At 38.3% G+C, this 22962-nt stretch overlaps 1 long non-coding RNA gene across 2 annotated transcripts in view; it reads left to right on the top strand.

Moving 5' to 3' along the window:
- LOC122918477 overlaps positions 1–22962 on the top strand; it is a 95463-nt gene that overhangs the window by 48856 nt on the left and 23645 nt on the right. For both annotated transcript variants that reach the window (XR_006386613.1, XR_006386612.1), the window contains exon 2: positions 18277–18528. This is a non-coding gene — a long non-coding RNA (uncharacterized LOC122918477). The remainder of the gene's footprint in view (positions 1–18276; positions 18529–22962) is intronic.

Genomic DNA, 22962 nt, shown 5'->3' with positions numbered 1-22962 from the left:
TGTTTTTTTGACTGTTTCCTTTGCTGTGGAGAAGCTTTTGATTTTGATGAAGTCCCAGAAGTCTATTTTCATCATTTTATCATCATTAGCCCTCAGGGAGATTCAAATTAAAACCACATTGAGATATCACCTTACACCAGTTAGAATGGCCAAAATTAACAAAACAGGAAACAACATGTGTTGGAGAGGATGTGGAGAAAGGGGAACCCTCTTACACTGTTGGTGGGAATGCAAGTTGGTGCAGCCTCTTTGGAGAACAGTGTGGAGATTCCTCAAGAAATTAAAAATAGAGCTTCCCTATGACCCTGCAATTGCACTCCTGGGTATTTACCCCAAAGATACAGATGTCGTGAAAAGAAGGGCCATCTGTACCCCAATGTTTATAGCAGCAATGGCCACAGTCGCCAAACTATGGAAAGAACCAAGATGCCCTTCAACGGATGAATGGATAAGGAAGATGTGGTCCATATACACTATGGAGTATTATGCCTCCATCAGAAAGGACGAATATCCAACTTTTGTAGCAACATGGACAGGACTGGAAGAGATTATGCTGAGTGAAATCAGTCAAGCAGAGAGAGTCAATTATCATATGGTTTCACTCATTTGTGGAGCATAACCAATAGCATGGAGGACAAGGGGCGTTAGAGAGTAGTAGGGAATTTGGGTAAATTGGAAGGGGAGGTGAACCATGAGAGACTATGGACTCTGAAAAACAGTCTGAGGGGTCTGAAGTGGCGGGGGGGTGGGAGGTTGGGGTACCAGGTGGTGGGTATTATAGAGGGCACAGCTTGCATGGAGCACTGGGTGTGGTGAAAAAATAATGAATACTGTTTCTGAAAATAAATAAATTGGGAAAAAAAAAAAAAAAAGAATTTAGGATTGAGTTTTTTGTTACAGAAAGCCATCACCTCTCAACTATCCTTGTGAGAAACTGTGACCCAGATAATTTTGGACTTTTGCACACACACCTGAAATGGGACTTAAGCTCAGATGTCCCAATTCAAATGGGAATGCTCTCCCAACCCCGCCAGACTGCCTCTCTCCACAGAATATCAGCCCCTACTTACGCTACATTGAGGCTAGTCTTGTCATTTGCTCATGACAGCTCTGGTCATAATCTGCCCTCCTGCAGCTTTTGGGGTAGCCCAACCCTGACGGTGGTTCTGGACCTTCCCTTTATTTGGAGTTCCAAGATGGCGGCAAATCTAAAGAGTTGTCAAAAGCAGACAGGTGGAATATAGAATTACTGGGCTGTGAAATTTCTGTGGAAAATTCAAAACACCCTGCACTTAACACAATGCCAGAGCTGATTAGTGCGGTTTATTGCTAAGCCCCAAGGGACACCTGCAGGCTTTTACCTTCAGCTAGAACCCCTGGCCCGAGGGAAGGTGTAATGCCACGTTAGTTCCGCACTCTTTCTATTAGAGTTTACTCAAAGCTGCCGACACCAGATGTGTTACAAACGAACGTTAATTCTCCTCTAGCATCTGGATCACATGTACAATGAGGGGCAAGATTTATGCCCTGCTGAAGCAGTCCCCAGTTTTTAGCACAGAAGTGATTGAACTCCAGATGTTAACAAGATGCAGAGACCTTTTAGTATGATTAAAAACATGATTTTTTGTTTTGCTCATGACAAAAACCATTGGATTAACTTATTAGAAGTGGAGCTGCCGTCCTGCTCATTGGAAGCTGTGTCTACTTTAGCTATCGGAGCTTGTCTTCGAAGATTTTATGTAGAAAGAATGACTTACCAACTCCTAAAATCAACAACTTCAGGGACCCTCTTAAAATCAAGGGTTACAAGGGTAGAAATTTCCTGAGAACTGTGATTGAGATTTGGAAGAGAATGAAAATCAACACAAAGTGTTTGCATGAACTACTCAAATTCGGATCTTCTTCTTTTCAATAACTGTATCATCAAGAAACATGGAACCACAACCTTAGAGCCCAAGGGCTAGAAACTCTTTCAGAGGTCATCTGGTCTGCTCTTCCGTTCTTCAGCCCTTCCCTTCCTCTGCCTCATGAGGGAGACCAGAATGGTCTTCTAGAGTTGGACAACTGAGCCAAAAGATTCAGTTTTCAAAATACAGATTTCAAAACCAGTGAACAATGAACTTGCTGAATTCAAGTCTTCTATTTTCAAAGTACAGTATTTCCTCAATGTTAAGATGCACGTTGCCCATATTTGACTATTTTTTCATGGTTGGAATGCATCTCATATTCAGTGTGAATATTTAGTAAGTTTGCTTACTTGTTTTTCTGTCCACAGTTGCTATTAAATTAATGGTGCCTATGACAGTCAAGGCATCTTAAAATTCAGAAAAATGGTAGTTATTGATTTTATTAGACATCAACCTTGAGCTAATAAGCAATCAACTAGAATTTTTATTACCACCATAATCTAGGAATCTGTAAAATGTGTTATTATGAGAAAATCGTAAAAAAATTACTCACTGTAAAGATACTCATTTTATGGTGATCTCAGCCTTACCTAGTCTGGGAACTGAATTGATTTTAATATAAAATTTAAAAATAGGAAATACAATCATGTCAAATTGTCTTCATTAATCATGTTTAGCTTTTCAAGGGTTTGTAGACTTACTACTTGAATGGTTTATGAATTTTAAGACCTTAAGTTATTATTCAGTTATTTTCGGTACCTTTGGTTATTTTTACAGTTCTAGTGTATGCTGTGATAAAATTCATTTTCTTCTTATATCTCTTGTGTGACACTGAAAAGTATAGTAACTATGCCTATAATGTATGTAAGTGAAAAATCATGTACTCTTAATCACGGGTAGTGGATCATTTTTTTTTTTCATATCCCAACTTAGTTTTTGTTTTTGTTTTATTATTACGTTACTCACCATACAGTACATTAGTTTTTGATGTAATGCTACATGATTCATTGTTTGCATGTAACACCCAGTGCTCCATACAATACATGCCCTCCTTAATACCTTCACCAGGCTTACCCATCCCCTCACCCCTCCCCTGTAAAACCCTTAGTTTGTTTCCCAGAGTCCATGGTCTCTCAGGATTCATCTCCCCCTCCAATTTTCTCCATTCATTTTTCCCTTCCTTCTCCCAGTGTCTTCCATGCTATTCCTTATGTTCCACAAATAAGTGAAACCATATAATAATTGACTTTCTCTGCTTGACTTATTTCACTCAGCATAATCTACTCCAGTCCCATCCATGTTCATGCAAAAGTTGGGTATTCATCCTTTCTCATGGCTGAGTGATGTTCCATTGTATGTATGGACCATATCTTCTTTATCCATTCATCTGTTGAAGGGCATCTTGGCTCTTTCCACAGTTTGGTTATTGTGGACATTGATGCTATGAACATTTAGGTGCATGTGCCCCTTCTTTTCACTACATCTGTATCTTTGGGGTAAATACCCAGTATTGCAATTGCTGGATCGTAGGGTAACTCTATTTTTAATTTTTTGATGAAACTCCACGCTGTTTTCCAGAGTGGCTGTACCTACCACCTTGCATATGCACAAATAGTGTAAGAGGGTTCCCCTTTCTCCACAGCCTCTTTAACATTTTCTGTTTCTTGCCTTGTTAATTTTTGCCATTCTAACTGGTGTAAGGTGGTATCTCAGTGTGGCTTTGATTTGAATTTCCCTGATGGCTAATGATGATGAGCATTTTTTCATGTGTCTGTTAGCCACTTGTATGTCTTCTCTGGAGAAGTGTCTGTTAATGTCTTTCCATTTTTTGACTTGAATTTGTGTGTGTGTGTGTGTGTGTGTGTGTTGAGTCTGAGAAATTCTTTTTTTTTAATTTTTATTTCTTTTCAGCATAGCAGTATTCATTGTTTTTGCACCACACCCAGTGCTTCATGCAATCCGTGCCCTCTCTAATACCCACCACCTGGTACCCCAACCTCCCACACCCCTGCCCCTTCAAAACCCTCAGATTGTTTTTCAGAGTCCATAGTCTCTCATGGTTCACCTCCGCTTCCAATTTCCCTCAGCTCCCTTCTCTTCTCCATCTCCCGTTGTCCTCCATGTTATTTGTTATGCTCCACAAATAAGTGAAACCATATGATAATTGACTCTCTCTGCTTTACTTGTTTCACTCAGCATAATCTCTTCCAGTCCCATCCATGTTGCTACAAAAGTTGGGTATTCATCCTTTCTGATGGAGGCATAATACTCCATAGTGTATATGGACCACATCTTCCTTACCCATTCGTCCGTTGAAGGGCATCTTGGTTCTTTCCACACAACATGTGTTGGAGAGGATGTGGAGAAAGCAGAACCCTCTTACACTGTTGGTGGGAATGCAAGTTGGTGCAGCCACTTTGGAAAACAGTGTGGAGATTCCTTAAGAAATTAAAAATAGAGCTTCCTATAACCCTGCAATTGCACTACTGGGTATTTACCCCAAAGATACAGATGTAGTGAAAAGAAGGGCCATCTGTACCCCAATGTTTATAGCAGCAATGGCCACAGTCACCAAACTGTGGAAAGAGTCTGAGAAATTCTTTATAGATCTTGGATATCTTTGTCTGTGGTGTCATTTGCAAATATTTTCTCCCATTCTGTGTGTTGTCTCTTTGTTTTGCTGACTATTTCCTTTAATGTGCAGGAGCTTTGTACCCTGATGAAGTCCCCAAAGTTCATTTTTGCTTTTGTTTCCCTTGTCTTTGGAGACTTGTCTTGAAAGAAGCTACAGTGGCCCATGTCAAAGAGGTTACTGCCTATGTTCTCCTCTAGGATTTTGATGGATTCTTGTCTCACATTAAGGTCTTTCATCCATTTGAGTTTATCTTTGTGTATGGTGTATGAGATGGTCGAGTTTAATTTTTCTGTATATAGCTGTCCAATTTTCCATCACCATTTATTGAAGAGACTGTCCTCACCACTCATGAATCATTCTTTACAACTTTATCTATGGTTAAGAACAAAGAAATCAGGAAGTACTTTTAAAAAATCTGCTGTTTGATTCTATTTCCCTTGTCAGAATTGTAGTATACCTCATCCCATTTCACATTTGATCCAAGACCGAATCATTGTACATTTAACTAAAGATTTTGTAGAGAATGTGAGGTAGGTGTTGAGTTTACATCATAAATTTATGACAAAAAAATTTAAATACAACTCTTATCTAACAAATATCTCCTGTAGACATTTTAATTCTTTTCCAGGAATTGTGTGCTTTGTTTTGGTTTGGTTTCTTCTTCTCAAACTCAATAATAACCTTGTATTATTTCTCCAAATTTTCAACAAATAGTTGAGGACCTACTGTGAGGCTGTCATTTGCTTACTGTGAACAGATACATTCCAGGCAATAGGGATATCATGGTGAACATAACAAAATCCCTGATCTCCCTACCCTTGTGGGGCTTACTTTCTCCCAAGTGGTGGAGGTGGTATGTATGGCAGATGTCAGTGGTGGTAAGTGCTATGAAGAAAAAATGTATCAGTCTAAGGCTTAATAAGACAGAAAGTGTGTGTGTGTGTGTGTAGGAGCCAGGAAGATTGTTAAATTGCATAGGGAGGCTAAGGAAGACCTCTCTGGTAAAGAGACATCTAAGAGATAACTGAAGGAACAAGGAGAGGGAACCATGAGGACTCAGTGGAACAATTCATGTCCAACCTAGCTCCTACCACCAATGTTTGTAGATGAGTTCTTATGGAACTAAATGAAGCAAAGGGTCTACCAGCAACAGAACTGGCCTTCTATAGGCATTTTGCAACTATCTTTTGTTACCTGTTCCTTGATATCTTACTCTAATTCCTAAGAAGCCAGTTAACCATAATGTGTCTCACAACAAATCACTACCTTGAAGTAAGTATCACAGGCCAGGTTTCTCAATGTGGCTAAGCTGCTGCTGCTCCTTCTTCTTCTGCCTCTTCTTCCTAATCAAACTAGCTAAGTGTTCATAATTTTCCTTGGTATTTTAAAGAAGTTATTTTTAGAGTTTTAATTTTTCTCTGTTGATTTTCTCTTTTCTATTTTACTGATTTTACTCTTTATTGTTTCCTTTTTCGCATTTCTTTTATGCTTAATAGTATAATCTTTTTCTAGCTTCTTAAAATGAAAGCTTAGATCACTGATGGCAGACATTCTTTCTTTCCAATATAAGCATTATAACTGTAATTTATCTCCAGGCACTGCTTTCTTTGCATCCCACAAATTTTGACATAGTGTGTTCCTGTTCATACAGTTGAAATGTTGTCTTAATTGCTTTGTAATGTTCTTTTTAAATTCATTTCTTATTTTAAAGTATGTTGTTTAATTTTTAAATATATAATGACCTTCATATATCTTGTGTTATTAGTTAATTTTTAAATTTTCTTGAGGTCAGAGAATATATTCTGTATGGCTTTAATCTGTTTAATTTTTCTAGACTTTTCTTATAGCCTTGTGTATGGTCTATCTTGATAAGTGTTCCATTTATACTTGAAAAAAATGTTTATCCTGTCAAATAGTTTTCAGGTTTTTTGATTGTGTTCAAACCTTCCAGACTGATTTTCTGTCAAATTGTTTTTCAGGTTTTTTGATTGTGTTCAAACCTTCCAGACTCATTTTCTGTCAAATTGTTTATTGCTAGGAGAACTGTGTTTTTGCATCCAATTATAATTTTGGATTTTTCAATTTCTACTTTCATGTTAATGAGTTTTTGAATCTCTGTTATTGACTATATACACATTTAGGAATATGTCTTTTTGATGAACCTATCCCTTTATTATTATGAAATGGTCTTTAAATTTCTGCTAATATTTCTTATTCCAAAGTACACTTCGGTATTAATATAGCCACATCACCTTTCCTATGATTAGTGTTTCCCTCGTTTGTCTTTATCCATTCTTTTACCTTTAGCCTATTTCTGTCTTTATATTTAAAATGCATTTCTGGTGGGGGGAGGAGTTAAGATGGTGGAGGAGTATGGACCCTAAGTTCATCAGTCTCTGGAATTCAGCTATATATCATTCTGGACACCTGTAAAATCAATCAGAGATCTGAGAAAAGAAATGCTGCAATTCTACAAATAGAAAAGTGACCACTTCTTGGAAGACAGAAGGTGTAGAGATGTGAATCCAGAGTGATATATCAGAAGATATATCAGATGGAGGTCAAAGAGCATCCCACTAAAGAATGAATGGGTCAACCAGGAAATTAACAAACAGTTTAAGAATTCATGGAAACAAATTAAAATGAAAACGCAATAGTTCAGAACATTTGGGATGCAGCAAAGGAAGTCCTAAGGGGAAAGTATGTAGCAATACGGGCCTTTCTCAAGAAACAAGAAAAGTCTCAAATACACAACCTAACCTTACACCTAAAAGAGCAGGAGAAAGAACAGCAACAAGTGCCTAAACCAGCAGGAGAAGAGAAACAATAAGGATTAGAGCAGAAATCGATGAAATAGAAATAAAAAAACAGTAGAACAGATCAATGAAACTAGAAGCTGGTTCTATGAAAGAAATAATGAAATTCATAAGCCCCTAGCTAGACTTATCAAAAAGAAAAGAGAAAGGACTCAAATAAATAATATCATAAATGAAAGAGGAGAGATCACAATTGACACTAAAGAAATACAGTTATAAGAGCATATTAGGAGCAACTATATGCCAACAAATTAAACAATTTGGGAAAAAATGGATGCATTCTTAGAAACATAAACTACCAAAACTGAAGCAGGAAGAAAGGGAAAACCTGAACAAACCCATAAGAAGCAGTTCTCCACAGAAGACATACAAATGGCTAACAGGCACATGAAAAAATATTTGACCTTACTTGGCATCAGGGAAATACAAATCAAAACCACAATGAGATATCACATCACACGAGTCAGAATGGCTAAAATGAACAACTGAGGAAACAACAGATGCTGGTGAGGAAGCAGAGAAGAGGAACCCTCCTACACTGTTGCTGGGAATGCAAACTGGTGCAACCACTCTGGAAATTAGTTTGGAGGTTCCTCAGAAAGTTAATAATAGAGCTACCCTACAATCTAGCATTTGCACTACTGGGTATTTATGCAAAGGATATACATCTAGTGATTCAAAGGGGCACATGCACCTCAATGTTTATAGTAGCAATGTTCACAATAGCCGAACTATGGAAAGAACCTAGATGTCCATCAACAGATGAATGGATAAAAAAGTAAAATATGTATATATTTTATACACATGTGTATACATAAAAATATGTATATTATATGTACATATAATGGATTATTACTCAGCCATCGAAAAGAATGAAAATCTTTCCATTTGCAATGAGATGGATGGAACTAGAGTTACATTAAGCAAAATAAATCAGTCCAAAAAAGATAAATATCTTATGATTTCACTCCTATGTGGAATTTTGGAAACAAAACTGATGAACATAGGGGAAGAGAAGGAAAAACAAAATAAGACAAAAACAGAGAGGGAGAAAAACCATAAGAGATTCTCAACCATAAGAAACAAACAGGGTTTTTGGAAGAGAATTGGGGTGGTGTGACTGGGTGATGGGCATTAAGGAGGGCACTTGATGAAATGAGCACTGGGTGTTGTATGCAACTGATGAATCACTAAATTCTCCCTCTGAAACTAATAATATACTATACGTTAATTAAATTTAATTTAAATTAAAATATTTTAAAAATGCACTTCTCAGACTTTTGGGTGTTCCTGTCAGTTAAGCACCTGACTCTTAATTTTAGCTTGGATCATGTTCTTAGGGTCCCATGGCACTCCATGCTGAGTGTGGAGTCTGCTTAAGGATTCTCTCTTTCCTTCTCCCTCTGCCACTCCCCGCTTATACTCTCTCTCAAAAATAAACAAGTAAAGAAGTAAATAAATAAATAAGGCATTTCTTTTAGATAGTATATAATTTTGCCTTGCTTTTTTCTCCAGTGTAATTCCTGCCTTTTAATCAAAATGGCCAGCTGTATCTCCTTATTTTCCTAAGTGATACTCAAAGGTTTACAGTATACATCTTTAACTTCTTAAGGTTCGCCTTTAAATAATAGGATACTGCTTTGTGTGTAATATAACATCCTTACCACAGTACATATACTTTCATTTGCTGTGCCAATATTGTCATAGGTGCATTTCTGTGTATGAGGTCCCAAATATGTTATTGTTTTAAATGGTTGATTTTTTTTAAAAACAAAATAAATGGCAAGTAAACGGAACCTGGTGTATTTCCGGCTTTAAATTTTTTTTTTTTTAATAGATCCAAGTTTTTCTCTGGTATTCCTTGAGTCTGAAGTATGGCCTTTAGTATTTTTTTTTAAGATTTTATTTATTTATTTGACAGAGACAGACACAGTGAGAGAGGGAACACAAGCAGGGGGAGTGAGAGAGGGAAAAGCACGCTTCCTGCTGAGCAGGGAGCCTGATATAGGGCTTGATCCCAGGACCCCGGGATCATGACCTGAGCTGAAGGCAGATGCTTAGTGACTGAGCCCCCCAGGCACCTCTAATATTTCTTTTAGTAGATATTTGCTAGTGACAACTTCTCTCAGTTTTTGTTCATATTTAAATGTTTTCATTTACCCCATGCTTAAGAGTTATTTTTTCTAAATATCGAATTCTAAGTGAACATATTTTACATTCAGCACTTTTCATGTACTGTCCTATTGTTTTCTTGCTTTTTTATTTCTAGTGTGAAGTCGTTAAGTCATTCTTATATTCCCCTGTATGTAATGTGGCTTTTTCTCTGGCTGCTTGATAATGATGTACCTTCCTCTGGTTTTCTTTTGCTTCTTGAGTATATGGGTTTCTTCAATATATGGGTTATAGTTTTTATCAATTTTGGGAAATTTTATGCCTTTATGTCTTCAAACAGTTTTTCCACTGGGAATCCATTTATATATGTATATTAACACATGATGTCCTACATGTCATTAAGTCTTGCCTTTTCTTGAGCCGTTTTTCTCTGTGTTCTAGAGTCTAGACAGTTTCTCTCAGGTTTTTAAGTTCATGGATCTTTTCTTATGGAATGTATAATCTGAGGTTATTCCTATCTGTTGAAGTTCTAGAGATGAACTTCATCTCTGAAGTTCAGTTTGATTCATCACAGTTTCTATTTCTCTTGTTCTTATGTTTATGTTTTACTTTAAATTTATGATTATAATAGCTGTTTTAATATCCTTGTCTGCTAATTCTACCGCTCTATTATTTCTGCATCTGTTTCTATTGATTCATTTTTCTTTTGGTTATGGGTTATATTTCCAAGCTTCTTTTTTTTTCTCAATATACATTTGTCTTTTTATTTTTATTTATTTTTTATTTTCAGCATAACAGTATTCATTATTTCAAAGCTTCTTTAATGGAAGTCTAGAGTTGCCTTTCCTCTTTAGTTAGTCTAGTCCTACAACTAAGGTGTAGTCCTTCTCAAGTCTCTACTCCATTCTATGGGTGTTCAGAAAGATTTCTTTCCCTTCTGGATGACTGAAATTCAAATGTGGTCTTCAAAAGGTTTTCGGAAAGAAAGCTGAGGGATTGCAGAGCTCACTTTTCCCTCTCACTTCCTGTAGAGAGTGGAGCCCTGTGTCTGAAAAGGCTTGCTTTTTATATTTTTTTGTACTTTGTCCAGCTTCCTGGTTGTTTATGACAGGAAGGCAAGTCAGGTACTAGTTATTCGATCATGTCCAGGAAAGTTTGATATTTATATCATTTCAAAATCTTTTTATAGTTTCTAAATTTTCTGCAATGAGTATGTATTATTAAGAAAATACATGTTATGTTATTGTATGAGTTTCTTATTGCTTCTGTAACAAGTTGCCACTAATTTAATGGCTTTGAAAATGAAAATTTATTATTTTGCTGTTCTATAGGTCAGAAGTTCATAATATCAAGATGTTGACATGGCTGCATTCCTTTTAGAGGCACTAGGAGATAACGTGTTTCTTTGCCTTTCCAGCATTTAGAGGTTCTTGCATTCTTTTTTTTTTTTAAAGATTTTATTTATTTATTTCACAGAGAGAGATCACAAGCAGACAGAGAGGCAGGCAGAGAGAGAGAGAGAGAGAGAGAGAGAGAGAGGGAAGCAGGCTCCCTGCCGAGCAGAGAGCCCGATGCGGGACTCGATCACAGAACCCTGAGATCATGACCTGAGCCGAAGGCAGCGGCTTAACCCACTGAGCCACCCAGGCACCCGGTTCTTGCATTCTTTGACTTATGTCCACTTTCTCCATCTTCAAAATCAGAAGCATAATATCTTCAAAACTGCTTCTGACTCTGACTCTCCTGCACCCCTCTTTTACTAAAAAAGGACTATGTGATTATATGGGGACCACCTGGTATAATCCAGGATAATCTCCCCAGGTCAAGATTCTTAACTTTATCACCTCTGCAAAGTCCCTTTTACAATGTAAGGTCATATATTATAGGTTCCAAGGATTAGGACATAGACATCTTTGGGGGACCATTATTCTGCCTACCATAATTGTTAACGTACTTGTCATTAGTTATTAGGACAATAAATCATCATTCTTAGAATGTACTGTAGCAAGTTATTCTGTTGACATATTCCACATACAACCTGCATGACATTAGGACACTTGGGTTTTGGTAACATCTTAGCAAATTGTGCTATTCATTTTTCTAAGGCCATGTGAAGTGGATATGCTGCTTATGTCATAGTGGATGATGCCTTGTCTACAGGGTAGGTTTATTTACAGACAGTTGGGATTTGTCAAATATGGCCTTCAATTCTTTGGTTCCTAGCCTACCCTCGATTTCTTCTGACATCTCTGAGCATAGCTGCCAGTATTAATTTCTAGAGCTATTAGCACTCCCTGAACACTGTACTTAAAATTCTATTTTTTGAAAGTTGCCAAAATATTCTCCTTTGATGTCCTAGGTCTGTAAATGGTACCATGTTCTTCTAAATTTAATCTTAAAAACAGTGTCAGTCTTGCCTAGTTTTATCCTGATCTTTACTTTCTCCACCTAATCAATTGTCAGATTTTGCAGATTTTTTTCCCCAAAAATCTCTCAGAAGATCTCTCACATATTTTGCCTCATTTTCATTCCCACAACCATCACGGCATTCCGTTTGTTATTATATATGAACTATCACAAGTGTTTTCTAGTGAGTCTTCTTGCTTTTTTCCCCTCCAAACCACTTCTCCTAGATGACTCTTCCCAAAGATTCATTACCATGTGAAATTCTTTAGATACTCCCATGTCCACGAGGTAAATTTCTAACCCTTCAGTATAATATAATCCCCCCACACTTCCATTTTAATGATTTAAATCCTTCATGTCTGAGCTCAAATCCAACTTCCTTTTATTTTGCTTCCTTGATTACTCCAGCTTTCAGCAGCCTCTCGTCAACACGAATGGATTTCTACAGCAGTCTTCTATGGAAATCTTTTAGTAATTTATCAAATCATGTCTTGATTTATCTTTATATAATTATATCCTTTAATGTTTACCCTCTGAATTTTCCAACTGTAGAATCCATGTGTTATAAGTCTTTGTATACTTGATAACATCTAATATCTAGCAGTTAAAAAACACTTATTTGTGAGTAAAAGAGAATGGGCTTTGGGGCTACATTTTTTCCAGGTTTTTTGTGGGGGGAGAGAACGTGGGAGGTTTTTAAAATACTTTAAAAAAAAAACAACCACTTTTATTGTGCCCTTATAAGCCTTCTGTAGGGTTAAATTCAGTATCTCCTTTGGAGCAACTATGTGACTTCCATAAAGGAGTTAAATTCTGACGAACAGAGCCAGGTCTCATTCCTACTTCTGTGTTCTTTCTATTCTATTCTCCAGAATTTGACTCAATATTTCTTATTTTATTTAAAAAAATTTGGGGTCTCCATGCAACCACCTAGTAACCACACAGGCAATGTTAATCATTTTTCTCTAAAACTGACCTCACTTTTTTCGGTTCTCTGTTGGCAGAATAATCTTCCTATGGCTCATGAATCAAATCTACTTGTTTTTACAGCAGAACCAAAAAGACTCCTTACTTCTTTTACTACACTGTTTTGTATTCCCTGTTTTTCCATTTCAGTTCACTTTTGTACAACATAGAAAATGTGAGTATATGTGGATCGTTTTAAAATTGTCCCAGATATCTCTAGGGTTGACTCACTGTTAAACCTCATGGAAACCCTAGTTTGTCTGGCTGAACCCAGGGCTGGGATTTGGGGAATTATGATAATTATGGCTCATTGTATGAACCCAAGCCAAGTATTTCATTTTTCTTTGCTTTTGTTGCTCTATCAGCAAAAGGTAAAATCTATTGTGTGTAACCAGAAGGTAGATTGCAAAGTATAGCAGAAGTTGCATGCAGTTTGTGAGAACACGATTATATATAACAGCTGCTATAGCCGTCCCAACGGCTGCAGGGGAATTCAGCTTTTAGGTCTTTCTCCCAAGGACACCAGCAATGAGTACATCTCTCAGGTCCCTTTTCAAACTAAACCCTATAACACATTGTTAAGTGACGCATCTGAGATACATGAATATCTCAACAGTATTAATGATGGTGATGATGACAGTGATGGCTACCCTTTGTTGAGCCTTCGAATGTACCAGTTTCTGGATCAAACTACAACATTCCTGTGAGGTCTGTATGCTTATGTTCCTTTTTCAGAAAAACAAAATAACAAAGGCCCAGTCAGGATAAATGACTTGCTTGAAGTCGCAGAACTAGTGAGGGACAAAGCATCTGTCCGACCCCGAGCGCGCACTCATAACCAACATACCGTATCATTTGCATAGACCAAGGCACGCGGGGTTCTCAGAGAGCTGTGAAGGGGCGGCTCCTTCTGTTCTCTGTGGCAGTTCGACTCATTTCATAGTCACTAACTCGACTTGCTCTGCAAAGGAGATTTCAAGAGAAAGTAAGTTAGAAAATAACTGTATGTTTGTAATTGCTTACAATTTGGTTTAAGTGTTTGGTTCTGTGCTGTCTTCGGTATTTATATTTCTGTTCCTTCCTTCCTTTACTCCTTTCCTCTCCCTTTTTCCCCTCTTACCTCTACTCTCCCCCCTTCCCTCTTTTCCTTCCTTCCTTCTTCCTTCCTTCTTTCCTTCCTTCCTTCTTTGCTTCCTTCCTTCCGTCTCTTTTTCTATCTCCCTTCCTCCCTTCATGTAATGGCTTTGGGCTTCAACTCTAATACAAGAAGGATTTATTTATTTATATATTAAATATTTTATTTATTTATTAGAGAGAAAGTGGGGAGAGGGGCAGAGGGATAGGGAGAATCAAGCTCTCCACTGAGCAGGGAGCTGGAGGCAGGGCTCGATCCCAGGACTTCCACACTTACTGGCTGAGCCACCCAACTGTCCCACGAGAAGGATTTATTAAATTGCTGTCTACTTCCAACCCGTGTCCTCCAGGTCTCCATTATATTGTGGTGACATTTGGGGAATGTTCAGGGCAAACTTTTAGCTTTCTTAGGATGTCATCTAATTTGAGATAATAATAGTAATACTTTTTATGAATTGAGCAGTTTGTTACTAATATCAGAACTTTGCTCCAGGCCATCGTTCCCCAGCTTTCTTGGTATCAACACACAGTTTAAGGCATTTTAGAAATACAACAGGGCAACTTTCTTTATCCCTTGGTTGTCATGGCTGATAGATTTGGCCCAGCTGCACGCCGGACAGACCAACACCCAGAAATACCTGTCTCCGTAAGCACTTAAATATTCATTAGCCTCCTCCCTTGTTGAGGTGTTGAGGCTTTTGGTCCCTATTAGCTCCTACAAATCCATTCATTCTTTCCACAGCTGAGCACTGGGAACAGGAATGGGGACCAAAAAAAAAAAAAAAAAAAAAAAAGGTTAAAAATCCTTAATCTGATGGAGTTTACCCAATACATATATTCTAGCCATGTTCAATGATCTTTACACACTCTTAGGATTGGGTAGAGTTTTTCTCTGGGCACAGAATTTGGGATTTGGTAAAAATCAGTCAGCTTGAGACTTTAGGTTAATTATCATACAAGTGGTTTTTAGTTTGTTAGTCCTTTGGACTTACTAGTCTAGGTGTATTTCTCCTTGGATAATTTTGGTTCACCTGCATTCTTTCACTTTGCCTTCAATTTATTTATTTTTTTAAAATAACTTCAGCGTCCCATCACTAATTCCTTCCACTTCCCACACTTTAATTTTGTAAGAGTCCTTTTAGGCTTCATTTTATAGATGACAAAATTAAGACTCAAAGAAATTAAATAACGTCCTCAAGCCCACACAGCTAGTTAGTGGTAGGTCTGGGATTTTTTATTCAGACAGACCTGATTCCAGAAGTTGTATCACCAAACACAGTTTTATTCTTCCACCCTAAAAAATATCTTCCAAGCATTTGCCATTGAGTATTTAATCGCATGGAAGTCTGGCTTCTCTGAGATAGTCCTTGCCTGTTGGCACAGTCCAGACTCTAGTGTGTAACATGTGAGTGACAGAAGCCTATATTATTCCTGGTACTATTTTCAGCTTATGATGGCTCTGATCCTTTGCAAAATTCAGTGTTTCTGAAACCATTTAGTTACAAAAGGGAAACCATTCATTTGTCCTTGGGAAATTTTTGGTCCTCTTGTCAACCCTTACCACTCTGCACCACTCCTTCAAATCAGGCAGCAGAAACCTTGCTCTATAGATGTCCCCAAAACTTTTGAATGAAATTTTTTGAAATTTTGAACAAAATTTTTGAATTTTTGAACAAAAGTACTACCTCTTCTGATAGCTTCTTAGAACCTACATATTCTTCTAGTACTACCTGAGTCTAGGGTAGTGCAATTTGAAAGGGGCCCTATGGAAGCAGAATGGGTCCTCTTTGGAGAGAGAGAGATACGGGATCACAGTCCATGGTTAGGAACATGACACCCAAGCCCAATTACAGCCCCACAAAAACAGAGCAGGTAACAGTATGGTACAGTGGAAAGAGCACCATGTGACATTCAGGCTATCTGTTTTACTTTGGCCAAGTGATCCAGTTTTTCTGGGCCCGAGTTTCCTAATTTATGGAATTAGGCCTATGACACTAGCAGTGATGAAACTTTGAATTACAAGGAAATTCTTTAAAAAAAAAAAAAAAAAGATTACCGGTCCCCACTCAGAGATTCTGGTCTGGCAGGTCTGAGGTTAGACTGGAGATCTCTATATTTGAGCCTGTGGCCCGGTGACCCCATGGCAGACAGTCCTTGCAAGGAGACTGTCTGGGAACATCCATCATTTTCTGCGCTTCACTGTTTCAGCGAGCTTTTTGTGACTCCATGAGACCTATTTCTTCCTCCTCCAACTTCCTCATCACCAGAAGGGCAATGCTAGCCTCCCAGCTGCAAGCCTCTGGCTCGGGATTCTTGCTGCAGCCAGCAGTGTCCTTGGAGTCTAGTTCAAAGCTGGAGAGGACGCGCTGGGAGCCGGGAGCCTTCAGCACAGGGGCGGCCCGAAGGCACTGAAGTGTCGCCGCCAGAAAGAACTGACGCACGACCGGGAACCCACAAGACTGGTGAAAACCTTTCCAAGCCCGAGCCCTGTGATCAAAAGAGGCACAGGAAGCAGCTTTGCCAAGAGTCCTTTCTGCTGCTGGCTGGAACCCTGAGCTCCTGAGCCCCCTGAGCCAACTCCCTGAGCAGATGCTGTCACCCAAGGAGCCGTTACTAAAGCATTTTTTTCCTTTGCTCTGACGTGGCCCCACGGGGGGGTGGGAATGAGTTGCAGTCTCTTTCTCTCGTTCTCGCTTCTTTCTTTTGGCAGAGGTGACCCTCTGATTGTTCCCTCTGATTTTGCAGAAGCCATAGATTACTGGCTTTTTAGCCTTTGCTAACGGACTATTGTTCGATGCTGAGAGCCTAAATACAAAAACTAAATTCTCAAACTGTTACCAATACCTTCATCATCTGGTCAGCAAGTATCAATAGCCTGGACTTCAGCGGGCGTGAACTTCCTTTATTTATTGCATCATAACCATTCCCCCTTCTCCTACGCTAGCTGTGTGTGTGCGTGTGTGTGTGTGTGTGTGTGCGAGTGTGCGTGTGTGCGTGTGTGTGTGTGTGAGAGAGAGAGAGAGAGAGCATTCCTTGTAAGAATACACTTACCCAGGAATTGCGTTCAGACCCTTGTCACAGACATAGAGCATGTCTAGATTCAAGGTTAGAATAATTCTGTTACTGTGAATTCTTTCTCTTTCCTTGGCCGAAGTAACTGCCCGTGGCCATGTACTAAATCACGTCACAGTGTAGCAGATCCACTTAATAGCTGAGGCCTGCAAAGTAACTGAACCATGTCCCGAGAGCTAAATGGCAGAGAAATTGGACTGACCATGAGCACTTCAAACTGATGGCTTAGCAGTGGGGTATTTTTCCTGGAAACACAACAGAATAAATCTGAACTATTGATTCTGTCCTGGGTACAGGCTCCCACATAGAGGAAAATAAAGCAAGTCTGATGAATTTTTTATTTGCCCTTCGCCTGCTTTCTTGCTCTTTGCCTGGCATCGCGAGCCTCCATGTTTACTCTGTAAACCGTGCGGAGCGGTCAGTGACACAGCTCGCGTGGTGCCCAGGCTACCAGCTTCATCCACCCATTACCAAAATGTCATCAGGTGTGAGGTGGCCCATACCAGCTTCTCTGAGACGATGCCCTGGATCCTGGCCTAGGTTTCAGTCACTTTAGGAAGCATGAGTAGTTCAGGAAGAGGAGGCCACACGCTGTCTGCAGAGCCATCGGGTCAACATGCAGACGACCAGACTCACACGCTGAGCAGTGACAATCAGGTATCTTCTAGGATTCTTCCCCTGGTTCTGTCACGTAGAACAGAAACTGCAAACACACGAGGCGGCCCTGCATTTCCCTTTCTGGGGAAAGCACTGGCTTTGGGTACTGCTGACACCAAAAATTTGAGAACAAAACTCTCCTCCCGTCCAGCCTCCACTTTTGGCTCAGTGTGTCCTACCAAAACACACTTCCTAAGACTTCTCTCCAGAAAGAATGTTTCAAAAATATAATATTTCCATCTGCTATTTCAATAATACATGCTCTGGGACCCTCTTTATGAACCATTTTCCTTTCTTTGCTCTCATTTAGACCTATAAACATTGGATTCAAAAGCCCTGCGGAGTAGTCAGCCAATCAGGTCCCAGAGCTGTGAACATTCCTAACCCTATAATTGTGTCTGCAGCGGACGCCTCCCGCTGTGGAACTAACTGCTAAGGGATTAGAGCGATGTAATCTTCAGGCCTCTCCCTCCCAAGGTTGCTCTCAAGTGGAGAGAAGGAAGCAGTTTTAATTTTGATAAAATAAACTTTATTTTGTAACTTTATTATTTGTTTTTCTTTCTCTTTTCAGCACTTCATAATAGACGGGCCTGGTAATTTAAAATGAGCCTCGCTGGCTGAGGCGCCCTAGGCCACCCCGCACTCCTGCAGCTGTTTAAAGGGACAGCCACACGGCATCTGCTCCTGTCAGTCCAAAGCGCAGAACTTGAGCTTTTCCTCCCTCGTACGAACTGTATATACTGACTTCTATGGCACACACGCACGTGGAGTTTTGCCAACGGGTGGCAACAAAAGCTGCGTCAAGCGCTGTCATGCTACCCAGGTATGTGGAAAATGTCACACCTCCTGCAAAAGTTTAAGTTACTTTTCTATTTGTTAGACTTTTCCCACCAGAGCGCTACTTCGGCAATTACTGCGTCATTTAAGATTACAACATGAATTTCCCGGGGACTCCCTCTTTGATATAAACTCAAACATGTTGCTAGGAATAAAAGATCTTTATGGATGAAATTTAATATATTTTGAATCAAGCTCAAAGAGATTTTTTGCTGTGTGTGAAGAATAAAATAAAAACTCCTTTTGTAAATTTTATGACTGGATGATGGGTGGGGAAAAGTATTTTCCAGGATACGAATATTTTCCCTTTTCTTCTTTGTTTTTTTAATTTAAACTTAATTAGCCCACATATAGTACATCATTAGTTTTTGATGTAGTGTTCAATGAGTTCCTGTTTCTTCTTAAATTAAAAAATGCACAAAGTTATAGATACGCACATAAAATTAAGTCCAATTATTAGCATGCAAATAGTTAAACTTTTCTGGAGACAAGAGGGCAAAAACGTGGCAACGCTTTAAAATGTCTACAACTTTAACCAAGGAATTATGCTTTCAGAAGTCGACTCAGGAAATAATCAAGACATCATGACACAAAGGTATACATCCAAAGATGTTTATCACTGCCTTGTCTGAAAGAGTGGACTATGTAAAGAGTTTACATTTAAAAGTTCATTAGCAGTCTGAATAAGAAATCACACATATTTAATGTTGCTTTAAAAAGATCTTTTCCTAGGTATTATTCCTAAGTATTAATTTGAAGGTTGTCATTGTTAAGTGTTTGTGAGTTAAGCACTCTCAAAAAGTGTTCAGTTCAATGTAGACATGATAGACGTTAGGGTGATCATCTTTAAAGGAACAGTTAGCTTTCACTTCCAGCCAGGACAGAATAGTTTGTATTTGATCAACATGCAAACAAAAATGTGAATGGAAGATAAATTTAGAAAATTATGATGGCGCTGGGAAACCATAATTAGGCAGCTAGAACTTGAGGGTTGAAGACCTTAAAAATAATAGAAGAAAGAGATGGCCATAGCATTTGGTGTTGTTTCCCCATTAAGATATTCCCCAATTTAGAAGCAGTCAAGAAATTAAGAAACTGCAGCTTTTGCAGATTTATGGGACTGAAGAGACAAAAATTAGATACTGGAGTCTGTGAAGGTGTTAAGGATCTGATAAATAACCAGACTTTCAGTTGGGACCCGTAAAGGGTTACAAACCTGGAGGAAGAATCAGCCCTTGCAGAAACTAAAACTCTAAAGTCAGTTTAGTCCCAGATTAGAATAATGTGATCTGCTTAGGCTAATGGCCACCAAAAGCAAAGTAAATGCTTTGTGCAGGGAGATTACACCATTAAAAGCTGTAGACTCTTTTTAAAATATTCTATACACAGTCATAGTGTTTCATAACATATTATCAGACATTCCAGTAGGCAAGACCAAATGAGCAAAAGTGCAGAGAAAAAAGACACTCGGGGAAAAAAAGACCTATAGGAGAAATATTTACTAGTGTTACCAGACATGGACTTTTAAATTGTTATGATTACTATTTTTGAGAAAATAGAGGAAAAGTTGAAAAATTTTAGCAGAGAACTGGAGTCTATAATTGAATCAAAATTTTAAAATAAAAATGCATTAACTGAGTTTAATTTTTTTAATTATTTTTTATTATGTTATGGTAGTCACCATACAGTACGTCATTAGTTTTTGTTATAGTTTGTATATAATTTTGTTATAGCTTGTATATATTTGTATATAATATATATGTATATATATATAGGTTTTGTTTGTCCCAGGATTCATTGTTTATGTATAACATCCAGTGCTGCACCCAAAATGTGCCCTCCTTCATAACTGAGTTTTAAAAATAAGTAGACGAATTTAAGAGCAGATTATACATAGCTTAAATAGTATAAGTAAATTGGAAGATAAGTGAGTAAAACACTCTGGGATAAAATATAAAAGGAGACAGGAAAATACAGAATATAAGGATCATATAGCACCGTGAGAGAGTCTGACAAATGTGTACATGCGGTCCCGGGTAAGAAGAAAGACAGGAGTGGAGTAGAAGCAATATTTGAAGAGATAATTGCTATTAATTTCCCCAAACTGCTGACAAACATCAAGCCATAGATTAAAGAAGTCTGATGAATTCCAGGTAGGAAAATATGAAGAAAGTCACACCAGGGAAATTCATAAAAAAACTACTGAAAGCCAAAAAGAAGAGAAATCTTAAAAGCAGCCAGATAAGAGATTTTGATTTCAAAGAAGAAAACAATAACAACTTTCAGTAAAGATTATGGAAGGCAGTAGATTGTGGAACTCATATTCAAATACGTCAGACAAAAGAATTTCCTACCTCAAATTCTGATTCTGGTAAAATTATCTTTTAAAATTAAGGTAAAATAAAGACATTTCCAAGCCATGAAATATCGAGAGTCTTCATTACCAGCAGAGGTTCACTGAAAGTCATTCTAACGGGAGTTCTTCAGGCAGAAGAAAAATTACCCCATATGGAAGCATGGGGATGCAGGAAGACATAAAAGAAGTTAAAATGGAATGAAGAGAAATAGAAAGATTAAAATAAATCATAAAAATATAATTATAGGAGCGCCTGGGTTGCTCAGTTGGTTAAGCCACTGCCTTTGGCTTAGGTCATGATCCTGGAGTCCTGGGATCAAGACCCACATCAGGCTCCCAGCTCTGTAAGGAGTCTGCTTCTCCCTTTCATGCTCTCTCTCATCTCTCTCTCTCTCTCAAATAAATAAATAAAATTTAAAAATATATATACAATTATAGTGTCTTATGGGATTAAGAGACACCTATCAGTCAAACCAAGTGACTTCAAAAGCACAAAGAATGGATAGAGGTTGAGTCCTAAAGTATTTGTGTTTGTAGGAAATAGCAAAAGTATTCATTTGTACCAGACTTAACATGGCCTAATATCAGAGTCACCACTAAACATCATGGAAGCATATATAACTAACAATAAAAAGAAAATAATAAAATGGTAGGTTTAAACTCAAATGTACCAGTAATTACACTGACTATAAATGGGCTAAATATTTAGAAGAGTAAAATAATTAAATTTGTATTAAAAACACACACAACTCCATGCTGCTTATAAGAGACTTGTTTTAGTTACACAAAAGGTTGAAAGTAAAAAGGTCCAAATATATATATATATATCATGTAAGTTATTTTATACATGCCTCTGAAATTAATCTGTCTACTTGAAAGAGACCATAAGTAAAAATCATAGACAATGCTTTATGTGGTTTGTGGTGTAGTTAATACAAAAGAGAAATATTTAAATTCTGGTTAGTAGGTACTAATTCAAAATAAAGGCACTGGCCTTCCAACAAAAGATTGCAAAACAAATGAAAAAAAATTTTTTTACTTAAAATAAATATTTGTTACAGTTGCCATAACAAAAGTAGTCTGTGGTGATGATGGATCTGAGGTCTCTGCAAATACATTTGCATGAATTAATATGCATAAGGAGACAGAGGAGATGTAAGAGCAAAAATTAAGGTTGGCAAAGGCGACCAGGAAAACAACGTATCTGCCTTCCTATCTGGCTTCATGAACTGGTTTTTAGTTTTCTTGTAGAGACATGGACCAAAGCTATAGGATCCGTTTTCCAGGAAGATTTGAAGGGACTCTGGGCACAAGCACAACTTTTATGGCACTTTGTAACAAATTGTAACCCAGAATAAGAAAGAAAAATTCTCTCCGCCCCTCCCCTCACAGTGCAGGCCCAGCGCTCTGAGGCTCAAAATGCCCATCAGTTTAGACTATTTCGCCTGACAGCGCAGGGCACTGGCAAGACAGGAAAGTACTGAATGCCTTGACGAGAAGGCTGTCAAGATGCATGGGCCTCAGTGGGTTAAGCCGCTGCCTTCGGCTCGGGTCATGATCTCAGGGTCCTGGGATCGAGTCCCGCGTCTGGCTCTCTGCTCTGCAGGGAGCCTGCTTCCTCCTCTCCCTCTCTCTGCCTGCCTGTCTGCCTGCTTGTGATCTCTGTCTGTCAAATAAATAAATAAAATCTTTAAAAAAAAAACAAAAAAAAAGATGCATGGGCCTAATTGTTCCTCACACATTTAAAAGCCCTGGGGGGACTTGCGGAGATAACTGGGAAAGATTGTGAAGCTTAAGATACTCCAGAGAAGAAAGAGATGAATTCTTTAAAAATTGAGTTTTAAAATACTGGTTACTTAGTTTATAACTATGGTCATTGTGTTAGATAAGGAAATTTTAAGGCTCTTCGTTGTCTCCATTTTTTTTCACCATTGTATGATGGAGAAATATGGCCTCATAATTTGGGATATTAACTTAAGGATATCCTTGGAACACTTTCTGTATGTATGTAAAAAGGATTTGTAGTGGATCCTGTGGCCCCGCCTCCGCCTCCCCATTTTCTCC

This window comes from Neovison vison, chromosome 10, assembly GCF_020171115.1.
Source record: "Neovison vison isolate M4711 chromosome 10, ASM_NN_V1, whole genome shotgun sequence".
NCBI lineage: Eukaryota > Metazoa > Chordata > Mammalia > Carnivora > Mustelidae > Neogale > Neogale vison.
This window is presented reverse-complemented; position numbering and strand designations above follow the sequence as displayed.